Genomic DNA, 11,870 nt, shown 5'->3' on the forward strand with positions numbered 1-11,870 from the left:
ATAACGCCGTTCTCAGTGTTACTATCTCACTTCTATGCCTCCTTGAAAAAACGCTGCTGGCAATGATGGAAGAGGATGTGGCACAGGAGGATTATGAGGAAGAGGGATAATTTTATAGAGTTTCTTGCCAGTCATTCACAAGTGGCTCCGAGGGTGGGTTCCTGCAGCCACAAACACCAGGTACACAATTGTCCATCCATGGCACAGTTCTGGAGGATGACAAGGTTGAGGATGTGGAGGAGGAGGAACCATGTTCACAGCAGGGTGGCACCCAGACCAGCTCATGGCCCTCACTTGTGCGTGGCTGGGGGGATACAGAGGACACAAACGATACACCTCCCACAGAGGACAGCTTTTCATTGCCCTTGGGCAGCCTGGCACACATTAGCAATTACATGCTGCAGTGTCTCCGCAACGACCGCCAAGTTGCCCACATTTTTACTTGTGCTGATTACTGGGTGCCACGCTGCTGGATCCCCATTACAAGGGCATCGTACCGTCCATAATTCTGTCACTGGAGCATGATCGTAAGATGCGCGAGTACAAGCGCACGCTGGTAGACGTGCTGCTGGTGGCATTCCCACCTGACAGCGGGGGCACAGTGGAAGCACAAGGCGAAGGCAGAGGAGGAAGAAGAGGTCGCCAACGCAGCTGGGGCACCGCCAGCACCTCAGAAGGCAAGGTTAGCATGGCCGAAATGGGCAAAAGCTTTGTCAGCACGCCACAACAACCAGCACCACCAGCTGATATGGAACATCTTAGCAGGAGGCAGCATTTCACCAACGTGCCTACACACATGCCTACACGTACTGAATGACGGGTCTGCCCCCTTCATCTTCTGGGTCTCCAAATTGGGCACATGGCCTGAGTTTGCCCTTTACGCCTTAGAGGTGCTGGCCTGCCCTGCAGCCCGTGTATCATCTGTACGTGTGTTTAGCACGGCAGGGGGCGTCATCACAGACAAGCGCAGCCGCCTGTCCACAGCCAACGTGGACAAGCTCATGTTCATTAAAATGAACCAGGCATGGATCCCACAGGACTTGTTTGTACCTTGTGCAGAAAAGACATGTATACCTGCCTTAAGCAGCCATTGTTATACTGCAGTGCAATTGCTCATTCTTCTATTTTGGATATTTCATACTCTTTTGGAGTGTACCCTAATTTAAACAAAATTAAATTAAACCAAAAACCAGTGTTTGCTACCTCGTCCTCCTCCACCGCTGCTTCCACCTACACCGCTACGTCCACCGCCTCCTCAAACTTCTACTCCATATGGACCTCCACCTCATAAATCAAGTTTTTTTTATTTATGGGAGAGGCTTAAAGGCAACAGACGAGGAGAAGCGCTTACCCCTGACCTAAGCTGGCTGTGTTGTGCCGGGAGCCAGGAACGAGGGTAAGCTTAGCAGTGGGCGTACCCTAAAGGGAGTTTGAAGAAAAATGGGGGGTGGGTAGGTGTGAACAGAAGCGCCCTGAGGAGCTGGGGGCCGGCGCTTATGAAGGTCAGGCGCCCCTCCCACAAATTCAGGCTGACTTTTCAGCCTTCCAACTTATGGGAGAGGCTTAAAGGCAACAGACGAAGAGAAGCGCTTACCCCTGACCTAAGCTGGCTGTGTTGTGCCGGGATCCAGGAGCGAGGGTAAGCCTAGCAGTGGGCAAAAAGAAACGAGGAGAGCTGAGCAGTGTCAAAACGTTTAATTTCTCTCAGAGCACGAGTTTACAGAAAGCCTGGGAAATCTCAACATTCGGATTTGGAATGTACCTTGTGAAACAAGACGAACGCCAGCGACCCATGCTTTTGATCACGTGCGCCGGGAACCCATTTTTTTAAGCTGCGGACGCAGCCCCAATCCGGAATGAATGCCCAATGATGACCAGCGGGTTGTAGCCGAGACCTGCAGCCAGCGTCCTGATGTGGGATATGAACTGGACTGAAGACAGGAAATTCCCATGGAAAGGCAACGGTGGGCCCTCTAGGGGGGTATTTTGCAGCAGTGCTAGCGATTGTTTGAGGACCATTAACGGACACCAATCGTTGGAAGTTTGGAAAAATCCGACCTCAGTGGGAGGCCCATGTTGATTGGACTTAGTGGATGGTAGCCGGAGGACAATGGTCATGGACCCAGGACAATTGCCGCACCTGCAAGCCCTGAAGTTTGGAGGAGGTGCTGGTGAACTCGCCTGTCCTAAGGAACCCATAAAACCCGAGGTACCTAGCCGCCTTAATGATTAAGCTAGGAGAGTGCCCAAAAGGATGTCCATCCAGTTTGGACGAAAATCTCCTGAACATCTCGCCGGAGACAGGCTGTCTTCGGGCAGTAGGGGCATCCCCGCTCTTCTGGATTCCCCTAAGAGCCGCCTTAATCGCTTGAACTGAAAAAATGGAACCTCCGTTTGGACTACGAAGCATGGAGCAGTGCTGGATCCCAGCTAAGTACAGCCTAATGGTGTTGTACGACAGCCTGAGGTCGCGATGACAGTGGGCTATGAACGCCGGGATGTAGGAGATATCGTCCAAGCAACCCAGCGGGTGGGACCTGGAGAAAACTTCATAAACCTTAAAGCCGGCTCGGAAATTCCTGGCGGTGTTGGAGGAGAGGGAATGTTGTACCAGGTTCCTGGCGTGAGAAAGGAGGTACTCTAATTCAGCACCAGGGGATGGAAGACTGCAAGGACCTATCCTGGATGGGATTGACAGATCTAGGGCACCAGTCCGAGGAGTGGAAAATGGACTGGCCCACTGAACATGACGGGGCCCTAATACCCGCAAAGTGGCGGCAAAAAGCTCCATATCACTGTTGGCCCAGTTGGTGACAAACTGGAAATGAACCAGGGCAGCAGCAGCCTTAGCCGAGAAGGAGCGGTGGTAATCATAAAATGACGGGCCACCATACTTGTGCCCCAGGTCAGTGACAAGGTAGAGGTATGAGTCTAGTTCCTCTCTCCTTCTAGGCTGGGCTGAGCACACAATGTCCCTAAACAGGCTGAAAGCCAACACAAATTCCGGGATGGTGAGCTTCCTGTTAAGCCTTGCGTCCTTGGCCTTCAGAACGAGGGAGACGTCACCACAGTTAATGACCCTGTTCTCAGGGAGATCTTGTGATTCGATAAGGATGGAAGCCAAGTTCACATCCTTCCCAGCCAGGATGTCTTTTTTTGATGCCGTCTGGGATGAAATGGGCCGGGGCCACCTGGGGAGTGAAAATGGTAATACCTAGGGAGGCCCCCTGAGGAACGCCGGACCCTGCCGGAGGGTGTGACGCCAGGGGGGAGGCCGGGGCCCGAGATTCCAGCACCGACACCCTGGACTGAGCATCTGCCACTGCGCAGACCAAGGAGTCAATAGTGGCTTGTAAATGTGACAGCGACTGCTGAATGGACGTGGTCCCTGGCTGGACACCTGACGGGCCCGGGGTGGTCATCAACAGTTTATATAGTTCTGCTCTGCGAGCAGAGGCCGGGTGAGGGATGCCTCTCCTATTAAGTTCTGTGGTGAGTCTGGGAATCGTCCAGCATCTCAGGGACACGGTGCCAGACTGGCCCGAGACGGACGTTCCAGGGAGTGACATGGTGTCCTCCGTATTTGAAGCATGCGACCTGCTTAACCTGAGGTTGACGGATGATACCTGTGCCGATGTCTTGGGTCACCTGACCTCGGCCCGATGTCGGATAAATGAGACAGGCAAGAAAACGTTCCTGGGAGACAAATCCATAAGAGTCGAAAGGGGGACTAGCTGGGAAGATGACAGCCTGGGCGATCCAGGAGGCAGAGGTAGGTGCAAGCCTGGGCGATCCAGGAGGCAGAGGTAGGTGCGAGCCTGGGCGATCCAGGAGGCAGAGGTAGGTACGAGCTTGGGCGATCCAGGAGGCAGAGGTAGGTGCGAGCCTGGGCGATCCAGGAGGCAGAGGTAGGTGCGAGCCTGGGCGATCCAGGAGGCAGAGGTAGGTGCGAGCCTGGGCGATCCAGGAGGCAGAGGTAGGTGCAAGCCTGGGCGATCCAGGAGGCAGAGGTAGGGTTGGGCGATATACCGGTATCACGATATACCGCGGTATTAAAAAAACGGCGATATGGCGATATCGCCCTTTCCTAAATACCGCGGTATTTTGTGACGTCATAGAAGCGGTCATGTGCGCTGACCGCTTCTAAATCTGCGGCCGCCCGCCCCAGCATGAACCGATACGGGACATTTGCAGAGTACTTGTACTCGTGCAAATGTCCCCGATACCTGCTGACCGCTTGCGGCGGCTCTCTCAGCAGTTCGGCCGGCGTGGGGGAGGGAAGGAATTCTGTGACTCGCATTCCCGGCACCCGACCTCTGAGAGGACGCTGTGATCCGCGCAATTAACCCCTCAGGTGATCACAGCGTCCTCTCAGAGGTCGGGTGCCGGGAATGTTCTTAAGTCCCTGCATTGGTGGCAGTGGGCCCCCCTCCTCCCTCCCTCCCCAGTATTAATCATTGGAGGCCACAGGGTCCCCCTCCCCCCCATCATTGGTGGCAGTTTGCAGTTCCGATCGGAGTCCCAGCAGTGTAATGCTGGGGCTCCGATCGGTTACCATGGTAGCCAGGACGCTACTGAAGCCCTGGCTGCCATGGTATGTTAGTGAGCAGCATTATACTCACGTGAGTCGTGGCCGCCGGGCGCTCCATCTTCTGTCTGTGCGGCGCATTGCTAAGGCTTATAGCATTAGCAATGCGCCGCACAGACAGAAGATGGAGCGCCCGGCGGCCACGACTCACGTGAGTATAATGCTGCTCACTAACATACCATGGCAGCCAGGGCTTCAGTAGCAACCTGGCTACCATGGTAACCGATCGGAGCCCCAGCATTACACTGCTGGGACTCCGATCGGAACTGCAAACTGCCACCAATGATGGGGGGGAGGGGGACCCTGTGGCCTCCAATGATTAATACTGGGGAGGGAGGGAGGAGGGGGGCCCACTGCCAACAATGATGGGGGGAGGACCCTGTGGCCTCTAATGATTAATACTGGGGAAGGAGGGGGGGCCCACTGCCACCAATGATGGGGGGATGACCCTGTGGCCTCCAATGATTAATACTGGGGAGGGAGGGAGGAGGGGGGCTCACTGCCACCAATGATGGGGGGTCGACCCTGTGGCCTCCAATGATTAATACTGGGGAGGGAGGGAGGAGGGGGGCCCACTGCCAACAATGATGGGGGGAGGACCCTGTGGCCTCTAATGATTAATACTGGGGAAGGAGGGGGGGGGCCCACTGCCACCAATGATGGGGGGATGACCCTGTGGCCTCCAATGATTAATACTGGGGAGGGGGGGCCCACTGCCACCAATGATGGGAGGGGGACCCTGTGGCCACTGCCACCAATGATTAATACTAGGGAGTGGGGGTGGAGTTACCAGAGGGGGCTGATAAGAGGGAGAGGCTGGGAGGCACATGAGGGGCTGATCAGAGGCTGGGGGCTGTTTTTTGGACTTTTGGTCAGTGGTCACAAAATGTGTTATTTATTTAATTGTTATAATTGGTATCAGTGAGTACTTAAATAAGAGTATCGGTACTCGGTCTAAAAAAAAATTGTATCGGGACATCCCTACTATAAACCACTCGTTCTGGTACAGAATTAACCCTGTAATGTTTTTGTTACTAGAAGTCAATTGACTAGTTACAGATACCCGAAATGGTGAAAAATGACATATAAAAGTATAACAATTAACGTCTCCTTGTGGCTGCCCCCATACAGTATACGGTAACGTCTCCTTGTGGCTGCCTGGCTGCCCCATACAGTATAACGTCTCCTTGTGGCTGCCCGACTGCCCCCATACAGTGTAACGTCTCCTTGTGGCTGCCCGGCTGCCCCCATACAGTGGAACGTCTCCTTGTGGCTGCCCCATACAGTATAACGGCTCCTTGTGGCTGCCCCATACAGTATAACGGCTCCTTGTGGCCCCAAGTGTTTTTTTCTTCTAAATGGGCATTTATCGCGATATATATCGTTATCGCGATAAATTTCTTAATATCGTTATCGTGGGAATATTTTTGATATCGTCCAACCCTAGGCAGAGGTAGGTGCAAGCCTGGGTGATCCAGGAGGCAGAGGTAGGTGCGAGCCAGGGAGATCCAGGAGGCAGAGGTAGGTGCACATACATATCTCACATGGCCCTGCCGCCATTACAGGTCAGTACAGATAATTGCAGTCCATAATCAGTAAAGGTGACTGCGCATGGGGTGAGGTAAGGTCTTAACTACGTCTGACAAGACCCCAAACTCTCTTCACCTCAGAAACCGTAAATAGCGCGCTCCCGCGTGCCTAATGACAAACATGGGAGTACCCCCTACGAGCGGAGACAGAGAACAGCTTTTAATCATATACATAACAATGCGTGGCCCGGCAGAGTGTGCACTTCAACTGTCTGGTTGTTTGGCAATACCGCAAAGTTTCAACAATACCCGCAAATTATGTATGGGCCATTTACAGTTCATAAATGGTTGCTGCTCAGGGGCTGGACACCCCTACCTACACCATATGTGGGGTAGTGGTTTATCTGACGTGCGTACCATGCTGCCCTCCCCCAGAGCAGGGAGACATGTGAAGATGGCTTGGGGGGGTTATGTGGTAGCTGTCACATGAGTGGTGGGCTTTGTAGTAGTTGGTTGCGTTATGGTTGGGGGTGAACTGAGGGACGAGCCGTGTGTGGGTAGCAGGGACCGGGTCTGAGAGCAGATATCGATGTGCGTTCCACGCTGGAATGCACGCCGAACCCGCGATCGGAAGCCTGGAAAATGGGGGCCCGGGTCGGAGGGCTCCTGTGGGGGGGTAATAGCTTGCGGGGAGAGCGCTTACCTGTCCTGAAGCCGCCTGACCGTGGAGAGACCGCCGTGCCTATAGTAAATTCCAGCGTGCGCTCCACGCTGGAACACACGCCGACCTCGTGACCGGAAGCCGGAGCCTGTGCCGCTGCTCGGGGAGCCCAGTGTAGGGAACAAGGAGTGCCTGCATGATACCTTCCCTGGGGAGAAACCTGCGAAGTACAAGGCGGCAGCAGCTGTGGTACCAGCGGGCGACTTCTTATCCAGCGTGTGAACAGAAGCGCCCTGAGGAGCTGGGGGCCGGCGCTTATGAAGGTCAGACGCCCCTCCCACAAATTCAGGCTGACTTTTCAGCCTTCTAACTTGTACCTATTTTATTTTATGTCATTTCACTAATGTCTGGTAAATTTTCTGGTGAAATTCACAAATTTTTGAATGTGATATACCTCTGCTATACCTAGTAGACATGTAAGAAAGATTCACTAATTTGTATGTTACATTTTTGGGTGAAATTCACAAATTTTTGGGTGTGATATAACAATGCTATACCTAGTAGACAGGTTAAAAAAAATCACTAATTTGTCTGTTACATTTTTGGGTGAAATACACAAATTTTTGGGTGTGATATACCCATGCTCTACCTAGTAGACAGGTAATAAAAATTCACTAATTTGTCTGTTACATTTTCGGGTGCAATTCACCAATTTTTGGGTGTGATATACCACTGCTATACCTAGTAGACAGGTAAAAAAAAACACAAATTTGTCTTTTACATTTTTGGGTGAAATTCACCAATTTTTGGGTGTGATATACCCATGCTCTATCTAGTAGACAGGTAAAAAAAAATCCCTAATTTGTCTGTTACATTTTTCGGGTGAAATTCACAATTTTTTGGCTGTGATATACCACTGCTATTCCTAGTAGACAGGTACAAAAAAATCAATAATTTGTCTGTTACATTTTCGGGTGAAATTCACAAATTTTTGGCTGTGACATACCCCACACCAATTTTTGGGTGTGATATACCACTGCTATACCTAGTTGACAGCTTAATAAATTTCACTAATTTTTCTGTTCGATTTTCGGGTGACATTTAACAATTTTGGCTGTGATAGACCCCTAGCTCTACCTATTAGACAGGTTAATAAATTTCACAAATTTTTTGTTACATTCTTGGGTTGATATTTTACAATTTTTGCCTTGAATAAACCCCTGCTCTGCATAGGTGACAGGGACCGAATTTTTTTAAAATAATCTGTTTCATTGGTGGGTGAAATTAACCCATTTCTGGCGATAAAAAAAACCCTGCTCTGCATAGGGACTTAAATTTCTAAATTTCGGCTTTAATTGGCCCTTTCATTCAATGCTTCTGCTTTAATAACTTGTCCCACATTTCCGGTTCATCCTATTGCAGCCATTGACCTCGATTGGATGAGGTCTCCCTTTCTCACGCTTCCTCTCCGGCGTGGAACCCTGATTCGCCGATAACCGTGATCAACATGGTAGGCTCAGAAAACAACATCGAAACTTGATAGAGCAGATATCCAAATGGATCGTGAACGTCACGGAGACATGCGCCTACACGTACTGAATGATGGGTCTGCCCCCTTCAACTTCTGAGTCTCCAATTGGGCACATGGCCTGAGCTTGCCCTTTACGCCTTGGAGGTGCTGGCCTGCCCTGCAGCCAGTGTATTGTCTGAACGTGGAGCACGACTGAAGAGGGTTATCACAGGTTATATTTCCCAATGTTTTGGGGTGTACCCAAATTTAAAAAAATATAAATAAATTTGAAACCAAAAATCAGTGTAGGCTACCTACTACTCCTCTACAGCCGCTTCCACCTATACCGCCACATCCACCGCCATATTATTTTTAATTTTTATGTATTTTATGTTATTTAACCACCTCCGGACCGCAGGATTGCGTTCCGGAGGTGGCAGCGCTGCGCAGAGTCACGCATATACGCGTCATCTCGCGAGACGCGAGATTTCGCTCAAAGCCGGCCCGCGCATGCGCATCGCGGGCCGGCAAAATTAAAAGAAGTATTTCGTCACCAGCCTGCCAGCAACGATCATTGGCTGGCAGGCTGGCGATTTTCAAAAAATCCAATCCAAAGTCATATAACAGATCATATTAGTAAATATGATCTGTTATATGGCTTGTCTGCTCCTGTGCTGGTCCTTTTCGTCGGTTGGATCCAGCACAGGAGCAGACTGAACTGTGAGTAGCACCAACACTACACCTTAGCCCCAGATCACCCACCTGCACCCCAATTAACCCTTTGATCACCCCTTTGATCGCCCCTGTCAATCACTAGTGAAAGGAAAAAAAGTGATCAGTGTAAACTGTCACTTTTTTTTTTTCACTGGTATTGGCTGTTAGGTTTTAGGGATAGTTTAGGCCCCTTGGTTAGGTAGTTAGCGTCAGTTAGCGCCCACCCCACCGCACCGCAGTCACTTTTATTCGCTGTTTAGCGTATCGCTAATCAGCATTTGTACTTTTATAGTATCTGTAAGTGATCAAAACTGATCACGGTCAGATCTATAATAGTATTAGTGTCACTTTAGTTTGCCCTCCACCCAAAACGCAGTGTTTGCCCGATCAGGCCTGATCGGTCGCCCACACGTGCGTTCACCCACGCCCCCCCCACCGCAGTGACAAAAAATATATATTTTTTGATCACTGCACATTCATTTTACACGCACTGCGGCGATAAAAAAATCAGTTTTGATATTTTTTATCAACCGCAGCAGCCTCCGGTACTTCGCTAGCCTCCCCTTTGTAAGACAGGTTTGCTTTTTTTCTTGGGTAGTCTCAGGGAATACCCCTAAATTTAGTAGTCCAAAATGTCAAACAGGGGGTATTCTTCTGAAGAGGCCTACAGGATTCTGACCCAGTCGGATGAGGAGTGGGAACCCTCATCTGACGAATCTAGCGGGTCAGAATATGAACCTGTGGAAAGCAGTGGCTCTCTGACCCAAAGTTCGGACGAGGAGGTGGAGGTCCCTGGCAGCACCAGGCGTACCCGGCCCCATGTCGCTAGACCACAGGTTACGCAGGATCCGCTTCAAGAGCAGCAGAGTGGGGCTGTCGCTGCCGGATCACGTGGTGAGGCATACACCAGCAGCGCAGCCCTTCCTGGACCTAGTACCAGCACTGCCGTACAACATGGTGAAGTAGCGAGCACCAGAAGGGCAGTTGAAGCTGGTACGGTGGCACGTGCAATAGTTACCCCGTCGCAGCCACCGCAAAGACAGGCCCGTAGAGCCCCTAGAGTCCCTGAGGTGCTGGCAAATCCTGATTGGCAGTCACCAACTTCAGCCGCACCAGTAGTTCCCCCTTTCACCGCCCAGTCTGGAGTTCGGGTTGAGACGGCTCAAATCGGTTCGGCCCTGGGATTTTTTGAGCTGTTCTTGACTGCGGAGCTCTTGGACTTAGTCGTGGCAGAGACCAACCAGTATGCCACACAATTTATAACCGCTAACCCGGGAAGCTATTATGCCCAGCCTTTCCGGTGGAAACCAGTCCAAGTTTCCGAACTTAAAATTTTTTTGGGCCTTCTCCTCAACATGGGCCTGACAAAAAAGCATGAATTGCGGTCATATTGGTCAACGCACCCAATTCATCACATGCCCATGTTCTCTGCTGCTATGTCCAGGACACGATTTGAGACCATCCTACGTTTTCTGCATTTTAGCGACAATACCACCTCCCGTCCCAGAGGCCACCCTGCTTTTGACCGGCTCCACAAAATTCGGCCCCTCATAGACCATTTCAACCTGAAATTTGCAGATTTGTATACCCCTGAGCAAAACATCTGCGTAGACGAGTCCCTAATACATTTTACCGGGCGCCTTGGCTTCAAACAATACATCCCAAGCAAGCGTGCCCGGTATGGGGTCAAATTGTATAAGCTCTGTGAAAGGGCCACAGGCTATACCCACAAATTTCGGATCTATGAGGGAAAAGATCAGACCCTGGAGCCGGTCGGTTGCCCTGACTACCTGGGGAGCAGTGGGAAGACAGTCTGGGACTTGGTGTCACCCTTATTCGGCAAGGGGTACCATCTTTATGTGGACAATTTCTACACAAGTGTGGCCCTCTTTAGGCATTTGTTTCTAGAACGGATTTGCGCCTGTGGCACCGCGCGAACTAGTCGCGTGGGCTTCCCCCAACGGCTTGTAACCACCCGTCTTGCAAGGGGGCAGAGGGCTGCCTTGTGTAACGAAGAACTGCTCGCGGTGAAATGGAGAGACAAGCGTGACGTTTACATGCTCTCCTCCATTCACGCAGACACGACAATCCAAATTGAGCGAGCAACCCGTGTCATTGAAAAGCCCCTCTGTGTCCACGACTATAATGCGCTCATGGGAGGGGTGGACTTCAATGACCAGATGTTGTCTCCGTATTTAGTTTCCCGCAGAACCAGACGCTGGTATAAAAAGGTGTCTGTATATTTAATTCAATTGGCGCTCTACAATAGTTTTGTTCTCTACAGTAAGGCTGGGAGAACAGGATCCTTCCTCAAATTCCAGGAAGAGATCATCGAGAACCTCCTTTACCCAGGAGGTTCCGTGGCCCCATCCACCAGTGTAGTTAGCCGTCTACACGAGCGACATTTCCCCAGTGTCGTTCCTGGTACCTCAACCCAACCGTCACCCCGAAAAAGATGTCGTGTCTGTAGCAGGAGTGGAATAAGGCGTGACACCCGCTATTTCTGTCCTGACTGTGCTGACCACCCTGCCCTATGCTATGGAGAGTGTTTCCGGAAGTACCACACACAGGTACACCTAGCATAGGGATCACATCTCACCAGGACAGGCACACAGGGCTATTAGGGCCCATTCACTCACAGCTGCTGCAAACCTCTCCTTTCACCTGGGATAAAGTGCATAACGTACTTCGCCACATCTTTGGGCGATTTGCGCTTTGCACATTGTCCCATGGGGAAGGAGAGGTTTGTTCTATAAAAGGTAAAAAAAACTAAACAAAAAAAAAAATACCGGTAAGTAAAAAAGTTAAATGTTCAGTTAAAAAAGTTTAAAAAAAGTTTCTATGTTCTGTTCAACAGTTAATAAAGTT

The sequence above is a fragment of the Bufo bufo genome, chromosome 1 (genome assembly GCF_905171765.1).
Source record: "Bufo bufo chromosome 1, aBufBuf1.1, whole genome shotgun sequence".
NCBI classification, from domain to species: domain Eukaryota; kingdom Metazoa; phylum Chordata; class Amphibia; order Anura; family Bufonidae; genus Bufo; species Bufo bufo.